The 25,513-nt window shown below is 41.5% G+C and overlaps 1 protein-coding gene across 1 annotated transcript in view; it reads right to left on the bottom strand.

Moving 5' to 3' along the window:
* The window catches only part of LOC114303254 (farnesyl pyrophosphate synthase), a 116,825-nt gene that overhangs the window by 50,836 nt on the left and 40,476 nt on the right, over nt 1-25,513 (bottom strand). The gene's annotated exons all lie outside the window — the stretch shown is intronic.

Here is a 25,513-nt window from a genome sequence, read left to right as displayed (position 1 = left end):
AACAGCAACGGATTGTTCGTTGCACAAAGGCTAAAGAGGCATGGGAAATTTTGAGCCAATTCCATGAAGGAGGAAATTCACTTTCACCACCATCCAGCAACCTTTTAGTCTTAGTTGCTAGATTGGAAGAGGCAAAGGAGAATGAAGAGCAAAAAGAGGATGATGAAACATCTGATGACAATGATGAGATCAATGGCGATGAACTACAACAAGCTTACGAAAAGCTATATGAGGAATCTCTGAATTTATCCAAAACCAACGACAAACTCTCTCTCAAGATCAAAGCATGTGAGAGTGAGAATGTCAGGCTGAAAGGAGAACTTGTAGCAGCAAAGCAGAATATCGTCAAGATCTCGAGTGACAGGCAAGACTTATGTGGAAAACTACTATCCTGTGAAACTGAAAGGAATGAACTTTTGAAGGTGTGTTCCACATACGAAGAAAAGCTTGAAAGTCTTGAGCTGTCACAAGCCAGATTGGAAGAGATAGTTTGTCAAAAAGATGAAGAGCTCCGTGTTGCTAGAGCCACTATTGCCATGTGGAACAAAGGTTCCAAATCTTTAGAAGACATCCTCGGGTCTCAACAAATGGGTTGCGACAAAAGCGGGTTAGGCTATGGTGCAACAGCTCACAAGGGACAGGCCTCTACTTCACATGACAAGAAGACTCAAGCAAAGGGAAAATTGCAGATAGACCAGGCTGATCTCTCTCTTCATCTACCCAAAGCTGGTAAGATCAACAAAAAGGAGGTAAAACCGGTTTTTATTTGTCATCACTGTGGTAGGTATGGCCACATTCGTCCTTATTGCTATGAATTGTTTGGTAAGGTGTCTCAAAAGGGTAGAAATTCAAATACTTTTTGGACTAGGAGACAACCTTACATGTCTAGGCGAAATACCAAGACTAAAAAGATTTGGGTGAGAAAAGGTGATTTGACTTGTTTAGTTGTTCACACTGCTCTAAAAGCACGTGATTCAAACATGTGGTATCTTGATAGTGGGTGTTCTCGTCATATGTCCGGTAACAAATCCTACTTCACCTCCCTTGAAAAATATGAAGGAGGAATTGTTACCTTTGGAGATGGTGGCACTTCGAGAGTCATTGGTAAAGGCTCTATAAGTGTTGCTGGTCTTCCCAAGCTAGATAATGTTTCACTAGTTGATGGTCTTAAAGCAAATCTTTTGAGCATTAGTCAAATGTGTGATTCCCATCATGAAGTATTGTTTTCAAAAAATAAATGTGAAATTTTGGATAAAAAGGGAAATACTGTCTTACATGGGGTTCGCACATCTGATAACTGTTATGGGATTGTTACTACTAATGATCTCACTTGTCATTCCGCCATCATTAGTAATATTGACCTGTGGCATCAAAGATTAGGTCACATGAATTTCAAAGACCTAACTAAGATAGCCAACAAAGAGCTTGTGAGGGGAATACCTAAACTGGGTAAGAATTTGAGCCATGTGTGTGGACCATGTCAACTTGGAAAGCAAACCCATGCCCATCATAAAAAGGTGAACAGCTTTACAACCAAACGTCCTCTTGAATTGGTTCACATGGATTTAATGGGTCCTACTCGCACTGAAAGCATCGGAGGTAAAAGATACATTTTTTTAACTGTTGATGATTTTACTCGATTTTCGTGGGTAAATTTTTTAAGGGAAAAATCTGATACGTTTGATGCTTTCCAGGCCTTAGTCTTTAAAATCCAAAATGAACAGGGTGTTTCCATTGGGCGTATCATAAGAATCCGAACTGATCATGGTCGTGAATTTGAAAATAGTTCGTTTTCGGATTTTTGTGATATGCATGGAATCAAGCATGAATTTTCTGCTCCTATTACTCCACAAAAAAATGGAGTTGTTGAGAGGAAGAACAGGGTTGTTCAAGAAATGGCTAGGGTCATGCTCCTTAGTAAGAAACTTCCTCCTAAGTTTTGGGCTGAAGCCTTAAATACTGCTGTTTATGTCATAAATCGCGTGTATTTACGGCCCGGCACTTTACAAACTCCATATGAATTGTGGAAAGGTTTGAAACCTAATGTAAAATACTTCAAAACTTTTGGGAGTAAGTGTTACATCTTCAAAGATAGAGAGCCTTTGGGCAAATTTGACTCCCGAAGTGATGAAGGTATTTTTCTAGGGTATTCAACCACTAGTAGGGCTTTTAGAGTCTATAACCTGCGAACTTCATCTTTAATGGAATCTATCAATGTGGTTATAGATGACACAGGTGCACCTACTCCAGCAACAAATGAGGATGATAATGATGAGTCTCCAACCTTGGATACGGAATCACAAACTCAAGGAGAAGGTGCGGACCAATCACAAGAAATGGTTACAGAACCATCCTCACAGGTAAGGTCAAGTCCATAGAGTGCTCCAAGGGACATCACTCCTGTTGCTCCTGTCACCGCAAGTCCTGTGAAAGTGAATCATCCAGCTCAACAGGTGATTGGAAATGTCTCAGATCGAATGAAAACCCGAAGACAGATTCTGGATGAGGTATCACATATGTGTTATGTTTCATTAATTGAACCTAAGAATTTTAAAGAGGCCTTGCTAGATGATAGTTGGGTCAATGTATGCATGAAGAGTTAGGTCAATTTGAACGTAACAAAGTCTGGACTCTAGTTCCTAGACCTAGAGACATGAATGTGATAGGTACCAAGTGGATCTTTAAAAATAAATCTGATGAGAATGGTACAGTTGTTAGGAATAAAGCAAGGTTGGTTGCTCAAGGCTACACACAAGTAGAGGGTGTTGACTATGATGAGACGTTTGCCCCAGTTGCACGTCTCGAATCTATTCGAATTTTGCTTGGTGTTGCATGTTTTCTTGGCTTTAAATTGTTTCAAATGGATGTGAAAAGTGCCTTTCTGAATGGGTACTTGAGAGAAGAGGCTTATGTTGAGCAACCAAAAAGGTTTGAGGACCCTAAATGTCCTAATCATGTCTACAAGTTAGACAAGGCTTTGTATGGCTTGAAACAAGCCCCTCGAGCTTGGTATGATAGACTTACTACCTTTCTTCTTGATAATGATTTTCAAAGGGGTAGTGTGGATAAGACTTTATTTGTGAAACATACTAAGTCTCATATTCTTGTTGCTCAGATTTATGTTGATGATATTGTGTTTGGATCCACTGCGGAACATCTTGTGAAATATTTTTCGGATTGCATGACACATGAATTTGAGATGAGCATGATGAGAGAGTTGTCTTATTTTTTGGGTCTTCAAATTAAACAGTCTTCTTCAGGTATTTTTGTGTCTCAGTCTAAGTATGCGAAAAATCTGGTGTCTAAGTTTGGTCTTGAGTCTGCCAAGCATGCACGTACTCCCATGAGCACCAGTCTTCACCTCTCAAAAGATTCCTCTGGTTTTGATGTTGATCCTACCCTTTATAGGAGTATGATAGGGAGTCTTTTGTATCTCACAGCCAGTCGAGCTGATATTGCTTTCAGTGTAGGAGTTTGTGCCCGTTACCAAGCTAGTCCTAAAGAGTCTCATCTTCTTGCTGTCAAACGCATCATTAAATATGTTAATGGGACTTTGGGGTATGGGGTTTGGTTTTCTACTGATACTACAGCTGATATTACTGATTTTTCTGATGCCGACTGGGCAGGGTGTGCTGATGATAGGAAAAGTACATCTGGGGGGTGTTTTTACCTTGGGAATAATCTGGTTTTTGGGCATAATAAAAAGCAAAATGCCATCTCTCTTTCAACTGCTGAGGCTGAGTACATTGCTGCAGGGAGTTGTTGTGCACAAATGCTGTGGATGAAGCAAATGCTTCATGATTATGGGATAGAACAGAACACTCTTACTCTTTTCTGTGATAACACAAGCGCCATAAACATTTCAAAAAATCCTGTCCAACACTCTCGCACCAAACACATTGACATTCGTCATCATTTTATTCGAGAGTTAGTGGAAGAGGGCCTTGTTGTTCTTGAACATATTCCCACTGAGCATCAAAAAGCTGATATTTTTACAAAACCCCTTGATCTTCTTCGTTTTGAGTTCCTTAGAAAGACCTTGGGTGTCATGCTCGATCACTAGAGTGTCACTTGTTACTTGAGTAGGTGTAAGTGTTTTGCCTTATGTATGCTTGGATGTCACAATCTCATTATCATTGATATCTGTTGTACTTGCATCCAACTTTTTATATACACTACTCATGCTGCTTACAAGATCTCATTGTTCAGTGGTCATAGTTCATTTTGAATGCCCATGCTCATTAACCTCATGATCTCATTCTGTACACATCCTTGAGATTAATTGTTGCAGGGGTTTCCGCACATATGATCAAAGTTCTCTATGGACCACTAACAGTGTTTCTTGTACTTTTACAGTGGAATTGACCGATACTAGCATATCATGGGTGATGTTGAGTCTCTTAACCATCTACCATCTGTTTTCACTTCCACAGTTTCTCCCTCAGTTCCTTGAAGTCCGGGCATTAGGAAAAGGCTACCTCAGAGGCACCAACTAGGCCATCCTTTATGATTTCATTCTTCTCTGGTTTGGTTTCCATACTCTTGAGAGTGAAAGCCACCAGTGAGTGCCCACAAGAAAGAAAATGTAAAAAAAAAAAAAAAAAAAAGGGACTCTTTGATTGAGGGGGAGCCTCCGCTTTACTCAACAAATACCCCGTGATTCCTAGTGGTTTGACTTTTCACTGTATTGTTGAGTTACTCTTGATGAAGGTCCAGCCATCCGATCACTACTAGGATTAACTCTAGCTCAGTGACCTCTCATGGATTGCACACACACACTTTTTATGTGAGCTCTCATTTTGGTTTTTGAGTTGCACATTCTCATGTAGCTTATGATCATTGATTATATTTTATCTGCTTTGCTCATGATTTCCAGTGTCATTTTTTTTAAAATTGCAAGTTCGCAGGATTCATGAATTGCGGATTATTTCATCTTAGTATTCCCTTTTGGCTAAATATGATCATCTATTTTTGTTTCAGGTCTCACCTCTTGATTTTGAGTATAGTGCTGTTTTTATATTAAAAAAACAATAATAAAAATAAAATTAAAATAAAATAAAATAAAATAAAAAACGATAATAAAAAAAATTTGGCTTGTTTTTTTTTCTTTCTTGGCTCGAGCAACAATTGCCTCGCTCGAGCGTGCTTTTGCCACTGCATTAGACCTGAGAACATGTTTTTTTTTGGCTCGACCGACCCATTCTTAGCTCGAGCGACCGCCTGGGCATTTTTAGCTCTCGATCGAGCGAGAAAGTATTCGCTCGAGCGACCTGTCGCGGTTCAAATTCTGAATCTGTGCCTATTCAGTTCATTTTTTCCCCCCCTTCGTCTTTTCTCTCTCTCTCTCCCCTAGGGTTTTTCGTGGTTATCTCTTGATTTCGGAGTTTTTTTTGTTTCTTCATCTTCTCTCTCCGTTTCTGGTAAGTTTTTTTTTCTTTCTTCGTTTTATTTTCTTTTTTTGTTCGTATGGTACTTGGGTTGAGATGTGGTTGTAGTTTTTCTTTGTTAGACTCTAGGTTTTATTTTTGTTGGTTGTGGTTCTTCCCTCTAATTTTCGAGCCTCACTCTTGCATCTAGGGTTCATGATTTTGTCTATTGCACTCTCCATTGTGCTTAGGGTTTACCATTGGGGTTTTGTTAGAGTTTAACATTGGGGATTTTATTTACATATACATATATTGCCATTATGTGATTGTAATCTGTTTTCTCTCTATTGTTTCATACATTGATGTTTCGATTCTATAATGGCTGTAATATCTTGTTTTCTCTGTGGCTGATTGTTTGTCTCTTTAGCACTGCTAATCATTTCATTTCTTTTATGCTAATGTTACGAGTTTCACTGCTTTTCTAACCCCTGTTGGACTAATTTGTTTTGACTGACTCTTTGTGTTTTGTTTTGGGGGTTTTCTGGTGTTGTTTATTGGATGTTCCTTGTCTTTCTGGGCTCTTGTCTATGTTGCTCTGTTTGGGTTGTATTAGTCATGGCCGAGTCATCCAAGCGCCGTAAAGCTACGGTTTCTCGTTCTTCCTTCAACTCTGAAAAGTTCCTATCTAAAGAAAAATCTAAGTTGTTTAGGGAGTCTTTTGCATCTCGTAAAGTACATTTAGAGCGCAATATCCTCCCAAATGCCTTTGAGGTTCTTCCCATTCGGTCTTTATTTGATTCGTTAGGCGGAGACCAAGTGTTGCATTTCTCCGGGCCACAAAATTTGAGTCTCATCCGGGAATTCTATTGAACTTCCGGAAATGATTGTTTCAAAAATGATTGGGGTCTCTGAGGGCAGAAAATCTTTGGGGCTTCCTTATGGGTGTTTGCTTACTCGTTTTCTCACTGCCCTTGATGTTCTTTTTTTTGATGATGATGAGTTTGCTTACCCTATCAAACCCATTACTAAATTGACAGTCTCTCAGAGTCAGGCTCATGTGAGGGGGAGTGTGTCGGGGGTTGGGAGTTCTGGTGCAGGTAATGATGATCCCCTTGCCGAGGAGGAGGAGTTTGAGGCCGCCAATGCCGGTGCCCCTGATCTTCCTGAGCTACGTCCTCGCTCATTTCGTGGCCAGCTACAGCACTTTGAGCAGTCTGTTACACGTCGCCTTGATCTTTTGGCTACACGTCTTGATGCTTTTGATGGCCGCCTTGATGAGCAGAGTGCCATGCTTGCTCAGATTCTTTCTCTTCTTCAGTTGCAGCAGCCACCATCTTCTCCTTCTTAGCTTTTGGCATATGCTTCTCTTGGACAGTTTTTGTTCTTACTTTGGATAGTGTTTTTTTTCTGCTGTATCTGCCTGTTGTTGTTTTTGGGTCACTCCCGGACAAAAAGGGGGAGTAGTTTTGGGGTACTCATGATTTTTTTTGCAGATGGGCGTTTTGGGGTACTCATGATTTTTTTTTTGCAGATGAGCATTTGGACGTTTATATGATGTGGCTATTATTGATATGGATATTGGGCGCTATATGTTTTTATTTTATATCTTGATGGTTTGTTTTGTTATGTTACATTTCAGGTTTGATGGAGTTAGATTTCATTACAGGTTTTCCTCAAGTTTGGTTTATTGTTTCAAGATGTTAGTTCCAGTTTGTTTTGAGATTGGTTGCATAGTTGGTTTGCCTTGAGTTGTAATCGTCTTAGCTAGTTCGTTTGCTTTGAGTTGTAATCGTTTTAGCTAGTTCGTCTGTTTAGGAAATTGTGTTAGGAAGTTTTGTCCGGGTATTGACAAAGGGGGAGATTGTTAGGTCCCTAAGTCTTGTCAATTCCACGAACAAACTTGTGTAATCGAGTTGTAATTTATGTGCTGTTTTGTGTTGCTCGCTCGAGCGAAGAAGTTGTAACAACCCTCATACTGTTTACTGATTAATGACTGATTGATCACCAGTTACTGTTAAACGGAACTGATAATTCTCCTTGTTTTGCCGACTAGAGAGAGAGAGTAAGAGGAGTAGAGTGATTCAACTTGATTCATCTTAGAATTAGAGGAATTGAGAGGAGTTCTTGCTAGATTGAACCTCTAGACTTGCATTCAAGGAGCCTAGGTATGAATTTCATCTTTTTGATTTTTGTCCTTGAGTTGTTCTTGCATGATTCATGCTTCATTGTAGAACTAAGTCTTGTTTGGGTTCATTGTTGTTGAATTGAAGCTTGATTGTTGCATGCATGTACATATATTGGAGTTTTGAGGTTGTAGTTCATAATACCTCACATACATGTCCATCTTTTGGTCATACTCCATGAGTTCATCTTGTTTTTGAAGGCTTGAGTTCTTTTGAAACAGCATTAAAGCTTTGAAAATGATTTAAAGATCATGCATGTCATGTTTGAGGATTGTCCTTGGAAAATGGTTTGAAATTGGGTTTGAATAAAACACCCTTGGGCTTTGATTTCTCAAATTGAGTTTTGAATCATGTTTAACTATGAGTTTACAGGTGTTTTCTGGAAATTTAGCCCAAGAGGTCGAGTTGTGATGCTTTTGAACTTGGTTTTGGAGCTTGGAGGTGCAATCTGGGTTTTCCAGATTTCGCACTTCCGCTCGAGCGGGGGAAGTGCCGCTCGAGCGTGGAATCCGAGCATCCAGCATCTCTCTACACTGTTTTACAGTCCGCTCGAGCTGAGGATTGGGCGCTCGAGCGGAGTCTTGTCTCAAGCTCGAGCGGGCGTCGAGCGGAGATTTCACCCATCCAGTACTTTTACAGTACGCTCGAGCGGGGAAGTTTACGCTCGAGCGTGTACCTTTGTTGCATGACCGCTCGAGCGGGGAAACGTGCGCTCGAGCGGGACTCTGTTTTTCTGAAAATGCTTTTAAATGTGCATTTTTGCATCCTCATCCCATCCTAGGCATTCTTAGGCCTAGTTTAAGACATTTAGATGAGGATATCGTTGTAGAACACACCAAGGCAAATTAGGGATTAAGTTATGATATTTCCCAACTGTGTAACTTAGTGTGTGTTCAACCTGTGAACTGTGTAGGGTTGGCGACTGGGGGACACGCTCTAGCATACTGTAGCCCAAACTCTGTGAGTAACAATTGTGTAAAGATATGTTCAACTGATATCTTTTGAATACTGAACTGAACTGTTTACTGAACTGGTATTACTGAATGAATGTATGTCCTTTATTTCTGAACTGTACTGTGGCATCCTTAGTACCTACGGTTTACTGTTACTGTTACTGTTACAGAGATCTCTGTCGGTTCCCTCGTGGAACCACTACTGTTTACTGATTGATGGCCATCATTACTGTTCGGTCTTTCAAGACCTACTGTTACTGTTATGCTAATGGATGTACCACATATGACTGTTTACTGTACTGAACAACTGAATGACTGATTGAAATGAACTGTTTTCATACTGTAAGGACATTCATTCTTAACCCCTTTACATATTGTGTTATTCACTGGGCTTTAGCTCACTGCTCATATATATATGTAGGTGTGCAGGCACCAGACCGCAGCTAGAGGCGTCAGGGTTACTCCAGTTTTGTCAAGCCAGCCTTTGTGCCTCACTGCGAGGTTCCGAGTTGCCATGCTATGGCTTGGGGGTGTTTTGTTTGTTTTTCCCCCTTCTGTACTGTTTTACTGTTCTGTATAGACCGGGTGTTACTGTACTGTTACATAGGGTTGAGTCCCTAGTCTGAATGATTGTAAATATTGTGTATACTGCTCTGTACTGTTTATGTGTAAATGTATGAAAAGCCTTTTTGCATACAGAATGTCACAGCTCAATGGACACTATTTACTTACTGTATTGGCTTCCGCCAGGCCCTGTACTCTGTTTTACTGTACTACTGTTAAGCAGGCCTTCGGTAATCTTGGATTACTGGCCGGTTACGGTGCTAAACCCATAGGGCCGGGTTTGGGTCGTGACAGAAGTCCTCGCTCGAGCGAAGGACTGCGTCTGGCTGCAAACCTGAAAGAGGTCATCGTGCGCTCGAGCGAAGCATTGGAGGCTCGAGCGAAGAACTGCGTCTGCGTACAAACCTGAAAGAGTTTATTCCTCGCTCGAGCGAAGACTTTATGGCTCGAGCGAAGGTACTTATGGAAGTCACGCGAGATAAGCTTCTCGCTCGAGCGAGATAAGCTTCGCTCGAGCGAGCTTCAGAATCCGGAATTCTATATGTAGTTGGTTTCTCCAAACTTTAGGATTACTTTTTTGAGATCTACTTTGAGATTTTCTGAGGTTTTCTTGTGGAGAGATTTTTGTGAGTTTTCCTTGATGTTTTGAGAAGAGTACTTCACCCATGATCTAAAATACATACATCAAGGAGTTGGTTACTTTAAATTCAAGAGAGAGTTCTCTTCGGTGGATTCCGAAAATTCTAGCGTATAGTTTCAAAAGGCGTTTGATTCTATACGTAAGTGAGATTGTGGAATCAACCTCAGGATTGATCAGTTCCGAGACGAAGTCGTGGAAAAAGAGTTACAGAAGATTCGAAGACAAATTGACTGAGTTGGGTAATTTGTATGATATCTTTGTAATCTTTTTTACTTCAGTAGTGGATTGATTAGTGGCGTTTCGCCCGTGATTTTTTAATCACAGTTGGAGGTGTCCAATTGTGATTTTTTCCACGTAAAAATCGTTTGTGTCGATTTATTAATTATTCTGAAAAAACAAACAATCTAAATCACTTTCGTAAGTGCTTGTTGATTTAGATTGTGTGTTTTGAATTTCTGAGATTTGAAATATTTTAATCTTGATCTAATCACGAATCACTTAGGATTTTCATAGGTTGATTGATTGCAGAAAGCATAGAAGGGGAAGAAAGCGCAAAATAATATACTCTTCACTTACGCATGTAAATGAAGAGGCACTATTTTCATATACATGTGATTTATAAAAAAAAAAAAAAATTATTTAATATTTTTTTTTTTCCTATTTTTGTACCGCGCCAATCTTAGTTAAAGGTTCAGCAATTCGTAATACATCATGGAGCATGTTTGACGCGTTCAACCTTCCATAAGAAGTCCGGCTGAAAAATCAATTTAAATTTTCAAAGCGGGTTTATTTGATTTTTATTTTTGAGTTTTAAATGTTGAGTTACGTTATCAACCCCCTTGGCACCTTCACATAAGGTGGGTGTCAGATAAAACAGGATTTGACTTCCAGTAATAACCTCATATATGATTATTTAACTTCAAATATTTTTGGGGAACATTTCAAACCTCAATTAAAAATGCAAGCATACATTTTTTTTTTTTTTTTGATGACTCAGGTATGCCTACAGCCGAAGCATGGGACTAATCCTGAGGGCTCTGAAGATAACGACCGGGCAAACCTCCAGTGGCCGCTGAGGGCCCTGAAGTTAAGGGCTCTGAAGTTAACGACCGGGCAAACCTCCAGTGGCCGCTGAGGGCCCTGAAGTTAACGACCGGGCAAACCTACAGTGGCCGCACAGTAACCCGTGGGGAGTGGGATTCGAACTTGGGACCTCCAGGAGGAGCAAACTCCCAGACCCCAGGTTTTCTTCCCTCACCCACTGGGCCACCCTTGCGGGTTAAAATGCAAGCATACATGGCAACATTAATAAATTACATTAATTATTTTTTGAAATTTGAAAAAAAAAATATAATAAACTTGTAAATGAATGAAAAAATAGTATTTTACCAAACAATCAAATTTAAAATGAATTTTTTTTTTTGTCTATACACTGTTTTGATTTCACGCTTTTCAGTAAAAGGTATGTTAGTATAATTATAATTTATAGGATTTATTGTGTTGATTCTAAATTTCGATGTTATGCCCTGAAAAAAAATTATCAAGCACCTTAAAATTTTAAAATACAATTGTTTATTAGACATTAGATATAAAAATTTTAAAAAAAAAATTGAGAAAATTTGTAATATAAAATTTCAGCAATGCTACATCCCACTAAAAATAGTGCTGTAAAGCACTACTAATGAGTTGACATTCACTTTAAAAAAAAAAAATAAGACACAAAAACACTATACCAATAAATAAAATTTACTGTAACATTATTAGGGACAGCACTAATAGTGTTCTCATCATGAATACATCAATGATAAGTAGACTGGCAGGTTATAAATCCCATGTGAAGATGCTTTTGTATATTTTTGGACTGCCATACAAAAAAGTCTATTGAGAGCTCGATCTTTGTGTGGGTATTTATTGAAGCCATGAAAATTGCATGTGAGCTCATCTATTTTTTTATTTATAAATGATTTTATAATTAATTTATCATTCTATCAATAATGCAAATCATTTTCATGACGATGGTTCTCCCAGCACAAGGCGAGTTGGCCACTTATCTCAAAATAACTGAGAGTTGGATTAAAATCATAATGGAGCCCTGACTAATAATAATTTTTTTTATTAATTAATGTGAAAATTTAAATAGGACTCATGTCATTGACATAAAGGCGACATGAATATGTAAATAATAATAATTTTTTTAGGGAATTTTTATTTTCACATAAAAGTAATTTAGGCATTGTTTGGAGTGTACTAGTAAGTACACACTTTTTATCTTTTTTCCATCACATCACCTCTCTATTTTTCTGCACATCTTTTCATAAAAAGTCAAAAAATACATTTATTTAAATCATCTCAAACCACCCCTTAATATGAAAAATTTTAAACATTTTATAATTTTATTTCTAAAAACATTTAAAGTGGAATTTAAAGAAACATTTGTTTAAAACAATGAAACCTTCTCCATACAAACCCACATCCATAATCCAGATTCATCACATAGAGGGAGTAACAAGATCCCTTTTGACTTGGTTTTTTTTTTTTTTTTTTTGGCTTAGTTCTTGAAAACAGTGATAAATATTTCCTTAGTCTTCCCAATGGACTTTCAATTTAACTCTAAAAAATAAACCAGCAATTTATTAATCGACTATAATAACTTTAACCCTTGATTTTATTAAATGCTAAATCTAAAATAACATATAACATTTTGAGTAGTTTTAATATGAGTTCCACCTCATGACTCCTCTCTTGATGTCTCACCTTGTGATTGATCCATTTAAGCTGTGAAAACTCATGGTCACAATTTGAATATGAACCTACTTCTTGGGCATATTGAAAAAATAACTTGGACCCAATAAGAAAATTTATTGTTAATGTCTTTAGTGACATGAGTTCAAATCATGTAGCATTCTGTAAAAATTAAGATAAAATTAAGTGATACGAGACCTTCTATTCTTTAATTTCTATGTCTCCATGTCCCAATGCTCTCAGTTATTGAATTATGCCTAGATTTAAGAATACAATAATCTTGGCCAAGTTATTTACATTTTGTTCTTTTTTAAAATCCCGCTTTAATTGAATTCCCATGGATTGTCTTTAATATTCTAAAAAAACAAACTTTTTAGCTAACAAATATAAGTCAAAAAAATGAGTTTGCCATCAATTAAAAGAGTTAAAAAATATTTAACATTTTCACTATAAATTTTTTTTTCGAAAAGTCACCCAACTACCTAAATGCATTAGCTTTTAGATTGGGGAATTTCAATTCATTGTAAGTTTTTAAAAATAATTTCATGGTTGTTTGGGGTGTCCTAAATAAGTGTACTTTTTATTTTTTTGGACTACAAAATTGAGAAAAAGAATATGGATGTTTGGGTTAACTTTTTGACTTTTTATGGAAAAATATGTAATAAAAAATTGTAAAAATTGATTTGTAGAGAAAAATTATGATTGGGAGTTGTACCACCGTAATTATTGACTTTTGATGAATAGTGTTAACTTTTTAAGTAACTTTTTAACTTTTTAATTTTTTTACAATATGCCAAACTTGGCCTAGTAGGGAAATTTTTACAAGTATTAATAATTCAAATCTTAAATTTTTTTCATGAATTTGTAACTATTTTATGAAAAAACATTGAATTGTAATTTCTCTTTTTCGATTCTACCAAAAAAAAAAATCTAAAAACCACTAAAAAAATCCAAGCCAAAACGACAATCTATAAAGTTGTATTTTTTGTGTTCTTTGTGTTAATAAAATTTAGGCCAAGTTTGGGAACATCCCAAAAAGTCAAAAAGCCAAAAAGTTATTCAAAAAGTTAAAAAGTTATCACTATTCACCAAAAGTCAACAATTACGGCTGCACAACTCCCAATTCTAATTTTCTCCTACAAATCAATTTTTACAATTTTTTATTACACATTTTTCCATAAAAAGTCAAAAAGTTAACCCAAACCTTCATATTTTCAACCTCAACTTTTTAGTCTAAAAAGACAAAAAGTGCACTTATTTAGTCTTCCCAAACTTGGCCTTAAACTTTGATAAATAAATTTCAGAAAACAATGTTACAAACCCAGAAATACTATCCGAAAACATCATTGTGTGACTTTTTAAGGCTAAGTTTGACATCTTCAAAAAAATTCAAAAAGTTAAAAAGTTATTATCCTATTTAAGTTACGTCATCACATCACCTCTCTACCACATCACTTCAAACACAACTCATATTTTATAAAAAGTCAAAAAGTACACTTATTTAGAATATCTCAAACAACCCCTAAAAGTCATGAACCCTACAATATAATAATTCAATCTCAGTCATACATCAGTATCATGGGTAGATGTTATGACCAATTTTTCTTGAGCACCTAATCTGATTAAAAATTTGGAGAAATAACAATACAATGATAACAATAAATAAAATAAAGTAAAAAATTACAAAATCTTAAAAAAATTAAATTTATGATTTTTTTTTGTTACTGTACGGGGAGGAAATAATTCTCCTCGTATAATCCTGTTGACCAAGTCCACGCTCCTCCGTACGACGTCGCTTTATCACCTGAAAACACAAACGTGAGCTAGCCGGCGGGTGTGTGCCGGAAACCTCTCCGATGCCTAAGTCAGTAAGCTTGACAAATAGACAAAGCTCTAAGTTCTCAGAATGAATTGTGTTCAATTACCTCCTCCAAGGTGATGTTTGTGAGCTTTTATAGGTTTCGAATGGCATAATCCTAGTAGGACTTGTATTCCTCCACGCAGAGTCCTCCTAGGATTCATACTCCTAAGGATAATGCTTATCCTTTTACACCCTCCCCAACTGCTTAAACCAAGTGGGATGGTTTTCCCTTTGGCCGAACTACCTTTTGACCGAAGTAACACTGGCTATGATGAGCCACAGAGAAGACCGAACTATCCTTAGCTCGGTTTTCTCCTCCGACTCCTTATCTCGGCTTTCCCCCGTTCAACCATGATGCGTTTAGACCAAGCTTCTGAGTAGCAAGCTCTGGCCGACCTAACCATAATATGTCACGACCGGACCAAACACAAGACCGGACTCCCTTCAAACTGCCACCGAACCGGAGTTGCTATACACACTCTTCAACCGAAGTAACCACACCTCTCTTGGGCCGAAATAACTTCACTTCTTCTGGGCCGGAGTATCTATACCTCTACTGGGGCCGAAATAACACTACGGCTTCTTACCGATTCTTTCACACTTTGGGCCGCATGGCCCAACTCACAGCTCGGCCCAATTCTTTCCCAAAAATTACCCTCTCAATTGCCCCTTAATTTCATCTGCATAGCATGATTGAGATTACAAATCCTTCAACCGAGCTGAAGTTCTACAAGCCTTTTCAGCCGAGATAAATGCCCTTCAGTGTATCCAGCCGAACTAGTTTTACTCCGAACTCCGCTTTATCCGGTCAAAACGTCTCTTCAATCACGACTGTAACGCTTCCCTTTCCCTTGCCACGTGGCGGGCTCTGATAGACCGTGAGCTGTTATCACGCCGCCTTCGTACTTCGAACTTTTTGAACAGTCCCGCCCCTTTTTGCCGTCTTTTTCTCTCTCCTCTTTCACAAAACAACCTCTCTTTTTCTTGAATCACTTCACCTTCCATTCTTCATTTCCTCTCTCTGTGTTCTTGCCGTTCGTGCTCTGCAATAGTTTTCATCTCCAGTCCCTGCTTCACCAATCTAGTAAGCAAATCTACTTTCCTTCTTACTCTGTTTTGCTTTCGCATCTGTATATCTTGTTTTGTATGTTTTTTGCCAACACTTTCTTTCATTTGCTGCTTTCGCTTCCGTACTTTTATGAAAAAACCAGTAGAACTTTATGTGCGTATGAACTATTATGTAGAAAAACCAGTCTTAGATCCAAAATCACCTAGCAACCGAACTAGGATCCTGTTTGCCCCAAGTAGGCAGATCACTGTAGTCAATAACCGAACTAGAACTTGAAAGTTTCAAAGGGTCACCAGAGCCTGACTCACTTTAGCCGAAATAAGATCACCGAGTCTTGAATACATCAAACTAGGAACTTAGGTTTTCAACCGAACTAAGCTTTTAGGGCCAAGCCAGCTTTCTTAGTTCTTAAACCGAACTCAGAAAGCCGCCCCTAGAGGCTCAACCGAAGTAACTTTATTCACACTGCAACCGATTTAGGCCTCGGGGCTAAACCAGCTTTCTTAGTTTTTTAGACCGAACTCAGAAAGCTGCCCCTAAATGTTAAACCGGTCTACCGAGCAAATTGCTCAAACCGAGCTACCAAACCTTTTGATGAACCGAGATAGAACCAGTTTTTTTGAGGCCGAAGTAGGGCTTTTATACCTTGCTTTTAAATTGTAGCACGGTCCGTTGATCAGTGCTTTAACCCCCTCTGTTTTTTACTTTGCAGACTTAGGTTACCCAGGCACTCCTGCGTGCGCTCAACCGAGCTACTGAGCACGATTTTTGCACCGATATAAGTTATAAGTAATTTATTCATCAGATGGGTAAGTATAGGTATCTAGTTGAGACCCCTGGTGGTATGGCCGAATTTAAGAAAGATTACCAAATTCCTGATGACGTCCATCTGACGTTGGCCAAAAAAGATGTTATTCCTTGGGAAAATGAAGGCTTCGTCCCTTTTACCCTTCAATCCATAATTGAAACCGGACTACGGTTTCCTGTCCAACCGTTGATCTGCGAATTCCTTAGGCAGACTAGATTATGCCCCACCCAACTGTCCACTAATACATACCGTATTATAATGGGGATAGCCGCACTGAACCACCAAACCGGACTAAACCTTGGCCTGGCCGAAATATTTCATCAATACTCCATCGGCTCAAAAGATGCTGGGTGGGTCTATTACCTTAGGATTCGCCGCCGCCGAGAGAAGATAGTTAAAAACACACCGGACAAAGATCTTAACGACGATGATTTTTTTTGGGTCTCTGCGAACTTTGAGGATTTTCAAGCCCAAATTCCTGGCCGACCTATAAATTGGAAAAAGGGAGAGCCCGGTAATTTAACTTCGGTCTTCTTCCTTGTATGTTATTTCGGTTTTTTTAGTCTATTAGCCGAACTAACACTTGCTTTTTTTACAGATTTCGCCCACCTCCGTTCCCTATACAGCTATCCCAACCTTGCGATTTTGCGAGCCGCACTACGGTGTAAAGAAAGGAGTTGGGCCAAACTTCTAAACTTTGAACCGACCTACCGATATAGCGGTCGTCGGAAGGCTCGAGTGACCGATTTCCTTCTCGAGGAAGCACCAGAACCGGACCCAACCTTGCCAGAAATACGACTTGTCCCATTAACTGCTGAAGAAGAGATGGCAAAGAAAAGCAGGGTTAGGGCCCTTCTGACCGCAACAACCAGAGCCGAAGTACCACCAACTATTGAGGCGCAGCCTGCCGTTGTGGCCCTCCCTTCTCAACGGCCTTCTTCATCTCGCCCTTCCAAACGCGCCCGATCTACATCGACCGAACAGCAACTTGTCGATGAGGTTAAATCCATCCCCCAGAGTCCTCAACCTTCCCCCCAACCGGAGCGAACTGACCGAGCTGAATCTCCGAAGTGGGCTCCGCCGCTGACCTTCAACGACCGAGACATCAGAGCTACTGACTCGGTCGTGGCTGAAAAAGATCACCAATTGGCTTTTAATCTGGCCAAAAGTGTGTGCCTCCCCAAGGACATGGAGCACCACTTAAAGCAATTGAACACCGAAATGAAGTCAATTCGGTCTGCATCCAAGTCCATGATTTTGGTAAGTAACTGTCCATTTTTTCTTGTTTGAATTTTCCAACCTTTACTTCGGCTTAAGAGAAGTCTTTGTTTTGTCAGGCCTTACAGAAGAACAACATTACTTACAAAAAAGTCCAAGAACTCCGAAAAACCACAAGGCAAGCAATGGCTGAGGCCGAAGCAAAAGCGGCCGAGCTAGAAGAAGCCGAAAAGAGAATGGCCGAGCTACAAGCAGAGAACGGTCGTCTTGCCGATCTGGTTAGTTCGGCCGAGGCAGAAAGGCAGAAAGCGGCCATTGCAATGAAAGACAAATATCTGCGTGAGCTGCTAAAGCTAGAAAAGAGAAAGGATACCGAAATAAGCCAACTAAAAAAGAGTGTGGAGGGAGCCGAAAAGCAGGGTTACAAGCAGGGCTACAAGAAGGCAGAGGAAGCCTATGTGAAACAATGCGATGCTGCCAAGGAGTTGTTCTTCAAATGTGGCTGGAGGGCGGCTGTTGAGCAGCTCGGTCATGATCAACAGACCGAGGTCTTCAACCCTCCAGACTACTTTATACCGAAGTCCCTTGCTGAGTATGCCGATACCCTGCAGCAAGGGTTTCTGGAAGACTCAGATTCCGATGACTCCTCTTCTGAAGATACTCCGGTCGATAATGTGGACCGGCCAGCTCGGTCGGTGCCCACTGTTGAAGACCTAACTGTTGATCTTCCCAGTGAAACCGTGGTTCCAGCCGAAACGACTCTTACCATTGTGAATGAGCTCCCTCCAGAAACCGGTCTTCAAGTTGGTGGCGATGCAGGTTTTGATGCTGATATTGAAGAACTTTTTTCCTGATTTTGTACTTTTTGTTTTCTTTGTAACCGAACTAAGCCCCCTTGTAATGACTTTTCTCTGAATGAAAATTTTACGCAACTCTTACTCCGGTTTTGATGTGTATGCTTGCACTTGTAATGTCTTCTAATTACTTCAACTGTTATTGCGGTTTTGGCTGGTTAAAATATGCTTACTAGCCAACCTCTCCTTAGCCGATATAATCACTTCGGCTGAGGAGTACAAAGTGTTTAATCTAGCCAATCCAGCTTTAGCCATACCCTTACTTAGGCTGGAGAGTAACAAGAGTTGGTTTATTCCAGCCAACTACTCTTCAACCTTGTACTTACTTCGGCTGAAGAGCAACAAGTGTTGGTTTATTCCAGCCAACCACTCTTCAGCCTTGTACTTGCTTCGGCTGAAGAGCAACAAGTGTTGGTTTATTCCTGCCAACCACTCTTCAGCCTTGCACTTACTTCGGCTGAAGAGCAACAAGTGCTGGTTTATTCCAGCCAACTACTCTTTAGCCTTGCACTTACTTCGGCTAAAGAGTAACAAGTGTTGGCTTATTCCAGCCAACCACTTCTTCAGCCATGCACTTACTTCGGCTGAAGAGTAACAGGTGTTGGTTTATTCCAGCCAACCATTGAAGTTAGTTTTTCCAGCTAACTTATTGTATTTGGTTATTCCGACCAAATGTCCTGCAGCCTGGATCCTTATCCTGGGCTTAGGAAGGGTGTTGGTTTAATCCGGCCAACTTGTAAGTTAGTTTTTCCAGCTAACTTAGAATAGAATGTTTGCAATATACTTAATCTTGACTAAAGCTAACTTTTACAAGGAACAACTCGTGCTAAAAAGAATTTCTTATTTTATTGAAGGAAGAAAAAATTACATATGTTTGAAAAAGAAAGGCTAAAAGTAAAATAACTTGAGATTGGCCGTATTCCATGGCCTAGGGATTGCCTTGCCATCCTTGTCTTCTAGGTGGTATGCCCATTTGCCTGCTAACCCAACCACCTTATAAGGACCTTCCCAATTTGGGCCTAACTTGCCGTCTCCTGGGATCATGGTGTTTCCCATTACTTTGCGTAGTACCCAATCTCCAATCTTGAATTGTCTTGGATGGACCCTTTTGCTGTATTTTCTGATTAACTCTCGTTGGTATGAGGCGATGTGAACTAGTGCTCTTTCTCTTCTTTCTTCTGCAAGGTCGAGTTCTAAGGCTATGGCTTCTCCATTTAAGTCTGGATCAAAATTTTCGCTTCGAATTGTGGGGAGGCCAACTTCTAGTGGGATTACTGCTTCCATTCCGTAGGCTAAGGAGAATGGTGTTTCTTCTGTTGATCGCCGAGGTGTGGTGCGGTAAGCCCATAAACATGAGGAAGTTCTTCCGCCCATTTGCCTTTTGCTTTCTCTAGCCTTTTCTTTAGTCCATCCAAGACAACCTTATTTGATGCTTCTGCTTGCCCATTTGCTTGAGGATATGCTGGTGTAGAATTGTAGAACTCTATCTTGTACTCTTCACAAAAGCTTCTGAAGATTCTGCCGTCGAATTGAGTACCATTGTCTGAGATTAGTGCTTTTGGTATACCAAACCGAGTGATGATATGCTGCCAAACAAATTTCTTCACGTCTTTTTCTTTGATTGACGCCAATGCTTCTGCTTCCACCCACTTTGTGAAGTAGTCTGTTGCTGCGAGAAAGAACTTCCTGCCGCCGGGTGCTGTTGGAAGTGGTCTTACTATGTCCAAGCCCCACATTGCGAAAGGCCATGGGCTTGTCAGTGGTAGGAGTTCTCTTGCTGGTTGATGTATTTGGTGCGCGAATTTTTAGCATTTCTCGCACTTCTTCACATATTTCTCTGAGTCTGCTTGCATATATGGCCACCAATATCCTTGTGAAATAGCCCTGTAAGCGAGCGACCTTCCCCCTTGATGACTTCCACACACCCTTCGTGTATTTCGAACAAGAATGCTTCTACTTTGCTGGGATGAACGCACTTGAGGTAAGGCCCAGAGAATGACTTCTTGTATAATGCCAAAGATGGAGATAGCCAAAATCGCTGCGACTTTGCTCTTATTCTGTTGGCTTCTTTTTTCTCTTCTGGTAGGATGCCGTCTTTTAGGAACAGGATGATGGGATCCATCCATGAAGGGCCTAATTCTGTGCAATATACTTCTTCTGCTTCGGGGTCTTCTATGCTTGGTCTTGGTAAGAAGTCGATGAGTAATGGATGAGGGATTGATGTATCTGCCATTGAGGCCAGGCCTGCCAGTTCGTCCGCTCGGCAGTTTTTCTCCCTGCCAATTTGTTCTATCCTTACCACATCAAACTTCTTGATCTCTGTTCTGGCTAACTCTTGGTACTTGGCCATTCTGTCGTCTTTTGCTTCGTATTCGCCAGAAATTTGGTTTACCACCAGCAGAGAGTCACTGTATACCATTAGTTCGGTTGCTTTCATGAAATGTGCTGACTTGAGTCCTGCGAGAAGCGCCTCATACTCCGCTTCATTGTTGGATGCTGGGAAGCCAAGGTTGATTGCTTGCTCTATAACCAGGCCGTCTGGAGAGATGAGGACTATGTCAAGCCCTGCACCATGTCGGTTGGATGCTCCATCCACAAAGAGCTTCCACATCTCTCCAACGAATAGTTTCCAGCAAGTGGAAGGATCAGATGATGTCGTGAGGTCAAGAACGGTGTTTTCTTCCAGGTCCATATTGGCTGTCTGCCCTTCGTCTTCTGTTTGAACTGTTGGTGAGCCTTTCTTTGCCTCTTCCTTGTTGTCCTTAGTATGGTCTGCCTTGGTACTTGATTGACTATCTTCCACTAGGGGTTGCGCTATTCCGGCGTCAACTTCCGTCCCTAGTTCGGTTGTGTCAGTTAGGTCGACTGGGCAGATATGATGACTTCCAGGAGTAAACTCTGCGACGAAGTCTGCCAAAGATTGGGCTTTTATTGCGGTCTTGGGTTGGAACTTAATGTCAAATTGTCCCAACTCTACTGCCCACTTCAAAATTCGCCCACTAAAGTTCGCCCTTTCAAACAGAGCTTTTAGTGGAAAGGCTGTGAGGACGACTATGGTGTGGGCGTGAAAGTAGTGTGCCAATTTTCTGGATGCCATCATTAATGCTAATGCTAGTTTCTCCAAGGGCAAGTACCTTGTTTCGGCTCCCAACAATGTCTTGCTGACATAAAAGATGGGCAAGTGTTGTATTCCTTCTGCACGAACCAACACTGCGCTGACTGCGTGCTGAGAGACTGCCAGGTACAAAAAGAGTTCTTCACCAGGTACTGGAGTAACAAGTAGTGGTGGGGAGGACATGTACTCCTTCAAGCTTTCCAGAGCTCGGTCGCATTCTTCATCCCACTCAAATTTGGCTTTTAAAGCTTGAAAGAACGGTCGTAGTCTGTCTGATGACCTGCTTATGAACCGGTTGAGTGCTGCCGCCATACCAGTGAGATGTTGCACTTCTTTGACTGAGTTTGGTCTCTCCAACTCCTGGATTGCTTTGATCTGAGAGGGGTCTGCTTCTATACCTCGGTTGGTCACCAGGAAGCCCAAGAATTTGCCAGATCCAACTCCGAATGCGCATTTGGACGCATTGAGGCGCAACTTGTGTTTCTTCAGGATCTGGAACATCTCGCCTAGGTCTTTAAGATGGTCATTCTCATTCTTGCTTTTGACCACCATGTCGTCGATGTAAGCCTCCATTGTTCTGCCTAACAATGGTTCGAACATCTTGGTGACCATCCTTTGGAATGTCGCCCCTGCGTTCTTTAGGCCAAAGGGCATGACCTTGTAGCAATATAACCCCCTTGGTGTTGTGAAGGATGTGACCTCTTGGTCTGGTTCATGCATGGCGATCTGGTGGTAGCCTCTGTATGCATCCAGAAAGCTAAGTCGGTTATGCCCTGCCGTTAGGTCCACCAGTTGATCTATCCTTGGTAGAGGAAAGCTATCTTTTGGGCACGCCTTGTTGACTGTTTTGTAGTCGACGCAGACACGCCATTTACCATTCTTTTTTGGCACTACAACTGTGTTGGAGATCCATCTTGGGTAGTGCACTTCTCTTATTGCTCCTGCCTCCAGCAGGTTGCCTACTTCCTCCGCCACTATTTCGGCGTGGTGGAGTGCCGATCTGCATGTGCATTGGATGACTGGTCTGGCGGATGGGTGGACATTGAGTTGGTGACTGATGAAGTTTGGGTCAATACCTGGCATGTCGTAGGGTGTCCAGGCAAACACTTCGATATTAGAGGTCAAGAATTCCAAGACCTCTAATCTCTCAGTGCTGGACAACGATGAGCCAAGCAAGAAGAACTTATCCGGGTTCTTCTCATCTATTTTTACCTCCACCAAGTCCTCCACCGCTTTCTGATCAGCCTTTTTGCCGACGTCCGCGAATAGTTCATTACTTTCTGGTTCTTCCACCGAATGAACGTATCCTTTGGCAGCTCGGCTTCCATTCGCTGTGGCGAAGCATTGTTTTGACATGATCTGATCACCATAGACTTCTTCGATTATGTCGGCGTCGTTGGGAAACCTCATTACCTGATGGTATGATGACGCTACCGAACGCATGGCATGCAGCCATGTTCTGCCCAAGATGATGTTGTAGGTGGAGAGGACCTTCAATACCCAGAACTCCACTTGTTTCGTTACGCTTCCAGTTCTGACTGGAAGGATTATTTTGCCGACAGGCCACTCTGGCATGGAGTTGAATCCAATCAGGGGAGAAACTGCAGGCGCCAGGTCTTTGTCTTGCAGCTTCAGTTGTTTAAATGTGTCATAGTACATGATCTCACATGAACTACCCTAGTCAATCAAAATCCGCTTGACGTCAAAATCTTTGACTCGGAGAGTGACAACCAAAGCATCATTGTGAGGACAGTATATTCGATCCAGGTCCTTATCTGAAAAAGACATGACGTTTGTTGCCTCTGTTTTCCCCTTCTTGATGGCAGGTTGGGCACTTAATACTTCCCTAAAGTACTCAGCCTTCTTGATTGAACCTCTGAGCTCACATACGCGCTCAGGTTCAAAAACTCTATGAATTACATTGATAATGCCTTGAGGTGGTGCATCGATTGGCATTCTGTTGGGATGGTCATTATGATCTTGGGGGGCCGGTTGCGCTCCTCCTTCAATGTATTTGTCCAAGTGGCCTGCTGCCACCAATTCTTCCAAGTGCTGTCTCAGTGGCGTGCAATTCTCAGTTCGGTGCCCCTTTTCTTTGTGGAAGGTGCACCGTGATCTGTCGTCGTAATTCTTCTGAGCTTCCCCTAGTTTGGCTCGCCACTTGACGAAAGGCTCATCTTTTATTTCGCTCAGAATCCGATATATTGGCTTTTTCAACACCGTTGTTATGGCAGTGCGGATTCTCAACCATCTTTTGTCTAGGTCTTCCCCGTTATCTCGTCTGCCACGCCCGTTTTTATTCTGCCGATCTACTGTATTGACCTTTGCTGAGGTCTTCTTTTCTGGTACTGCGGTTGCACTAGATTTTGCTTTTGCACGTGCGCCATCCTCTTCTACCCTGATGTGCTGATGCACTCTTTCCATCAGGGCTTCCATGGTGAGGGGTGGCGTCATGGTAATCGAATCCCTTAGTCTGTTCCCTACTGGTAGGCCTCTTTTATATTGCGCAATGGCGAGATTGGTGGGGCAGTCTCCAATCTGGTTGAATGTCTCCCAGTAGCGACTGTTGTAAGATCTGAGGGTTTCCTTTTCACCCATGTCGATGGAGAGTAACTAGTCTATCTCCACCGGTGTTTTAGTATTTGTTCGAAACCTCGTTACGAACGCTTCTGCTAATTGGGCCCAGGAGGCTATGCTGCCCTCTGGGAGCTTTTCGAACCAAGTCAAGCCTAGGTCGCCAAGACTTGATGGGAAGAGTATGCACATTAAGGCCTCGTTTCGCCTGTACACAGCCATGACTTGGCGAAAGTGGCTCAGGTGTGAATACGAATCCGTCTTCCCTTCATATGTATTGAATTTCGGCTGAAGGAAGCCTGATGGTAGGGGCGCGTTTTCGATCGCTGGGACAAACGGCGAAGTCTGTAGTCTTGCCAATGCCTTGTCCGTTGGTTCGTAGGCCGGTCGCGGTATTGGCATTCCAACCTCGACGCTTCCATGCATCCGAGGAGCCAACCGTTGCAAGGCCGAAACTCGGTGTGGATCCCTTGCCCTGGCATCCTCCTTGCATCGTGCTTTTTCTTCGAGCACGGTTCGTAAGTCGGATGACCTGGGCAGCTCTGTTTGTCTAGATCTGGTTTGGTGTGAATGTGAAGGCCAATACGTGCTTCCTTCAGTGTATGATCTTTCGGATCTCGTCCTCTCAGACCTGGAGTGACGAGTTCTGGAAGATAAGGAATGAGTGTCGCCTGTCCTGAGGCTTCTGCTCCTTCCTTGGGAGGGTGTAGTATTCCTACTATGATTCTCTGAGTGGCGAGGGGGCGTCTTGTGCTTGCGCCCCTCTCCTGTCGCCACATCTTTAGTCTTCATCTGGCGTTTCAAAGCCTCCATGTCCGCCGCCATCTTCCGAATTAGTTCATCTTGCTCCTTCACGCGATCTTCCAGGGCTTGAGGATCAATCCTCCTCCTTTGCCTGTCAGGACTTTGAGAGTGACGAGGGCTGTTATTCCACCTTCCCCTGCCACTCCTCCTGGAGTTATGTTGTTGGGGCTCCAGATCTGCCATAGGAGGGACAGAGGGTAATCCTTCTCGCCTTGCGCCCCCGTCTGGAGTTAGCCCGTCGACGGCGGACTGCGGTAGTTCTTCAATGCGTGCCATTGATTTGAGAAAAAGGAGAAGCTTAGTCAAGAGGTTTTTGTTCTTGTCTGTTCTTCCCACAGACGGCGCCAATTGTACGGGGAGGAAATAATTCTCCTCGTATAATCCTGTTGACCAAGTCCACGCTCCTCCGTACGACGTCGCTTTATCACCTGAAAACACAAACGTGAGCTAGCCGGCGGGTGTGTGCCGGAAACCTCTCCGATGCCTAAGTCAGTAAGCTTGACAAATAGACAAAGCTCTAAGTTCTCAGAATGAATTGTGTTCAATTACCTCCTCCAAGGTGATGTTTGTGAGCTTTTATAGGTTTCGAATGGCATAATCCTAGTAGGACTTGTATTTCTCCACGCAGAGTCCTCCTAGGATTCATACTCCTAAGGATAATGCTTATCCTTTTACACCCTCCCCCACTGCTTAAACCAAGTGGGATGGTTTTCCCTTTGGCCGAACTACCTTTTGACCGAAGTAACACTGGCTATGCTGAGC

This window comes from Camellia sinensis, chromosome 8 (genome assembly GCF_055761805.1).
Source record: "Camellia sinensis isolate YWXY chromosome 8, ASM5576180v1, whole genome shotgun sequence".
Classification (NCBI taxonomy): Eukaryota; Viridiplantae; Streptophyta; class Magnoliopsida; order Ericales; family Theaceae; genus Camellia; species Camellia sinensis.
The sequence above is the reverse complement of the archived record's forward strand: the minus strand, read 5'-3'. Positions and strand labels throughout refer to the sequence as shown.